Source organism: Bombyx mandarina, chromosome 19, assembly GCF_030267445.1.
Source record: "Bombyx mandarina strain Sakado chromosome 19, ASM3026744v2".
Classification (NCBI taxonomy): Eukaryota; Metazoa; Arthropoda; class Insecta; order Lepidoptera; family Bombycidae; genus Bombyx; species Bombyx mandarina.
This window is the reverse complement of record NC_143225.1, coordinates 211,948-213,028: the sequence shown is the minus strand read 5'-3', so window position 1 is coordinate 213,028 and position 1,081 is coordinate 211,948. Positions and strand designations below refer to the sequence as shown.

The 1,081-nt window shown below is 41.3% G+C and overlaps 1 non-coding gene across 1 annotated transcript; it reads left to right on the top strand.

The window, feature by feature from the left end:
• The first annotated feature begins 1,009 nt into the window (after positions 1 to 1,009).
• TRNAE-CUC (transfer RNA glutamic acid (anticodon CUC)) lies at positions 1,010 to 1,081 on the top strand. Its single transcript has one exon. It is a non-coding gene; the product is annotated as a tRNA-Glu (tRNA).

Below are 1,081 nucleotides of genomic sequence, written 5' to 3'. Positions count from 1 at the left end.
ATTTGAATACGAAGACTACCTGCACCTATGAATGGATGTAGTAAACAATTCCACTAAGCCGCCGAACACACGACGAATGTTACAACTACACTCAATTTTACACATCTATTTAACGGCGCATCCCAAACACTACACCGAGTGTGTCGGTGAATACCTTGTTTTTTTTAATATTATACACCTTTGGTAAAGGTTTCCTCGTGGCTGTTTAAACAGCACTACATTACAATTGAACGTTAGTCCTCATGTCGCACGGTGGAGCTAACGTTTCTTGTCGAACTGGTCGAATTTTAGCAAATTCTATCATCACTGTTCTCGTCGAACTAAGATTACGACATGCCACCTAACCCACAGCCACAGCCTACTGATTTTCTCGTCGGATCCTATCAGCGGGTCGGGCTTCCAATTTGGTGGTGGATTCAGCGACTGCTCTTGCTAGAACAAGTGTTAGCAAGTTTTCTCTGTCAGACTGAAGTTGGAATAGCCCCTCAAGGCTACCAGCGATTAAGGCTAATTGTAATAATATACTTAACACGTTACAATTTCATCTAGATAATATTCGCGTAAGGTTAAACACCGCATTAGCGACCATTACACTTGCAGCGTTTGCCAAAGATAATAAAAATAATCTCAAACATTAATTTACGCAAGGGACTGTCTGCAACAATAGATTTGAACACCGTTTTACTGCCGCTATTCTTGAAGGGGCACATGAAACAAATCATTCAGGTTAGCACACTTGCAATACTCTTCCCGTGGGAATTTATTAGACAAAGGATTTTTTTTCGTTTTACGTAATAACAGTGAAGGCTTTTAGCGATGACCGTTCATTCATAAATTGGTGTTGCTCCGTCCGTGGTAAACATTCCTTTGGACCACCAGATAAGACAGACCTGCTCATTTCTTTTCAGTTATCTTTTCAATGGGTTATGTTTTTAATAAAAGATAAAGCAAGTACGTGTTGGAACTACCCCTTGTCTAAAATAGTTCAAGGACACGCTTTAATGTTACCTCCGGTGTGGTCTAGTGTCTAGGATACCTGGCTCTCACCCAGGAGGCTCTGGTTCGATTCCAGGTACCGGAA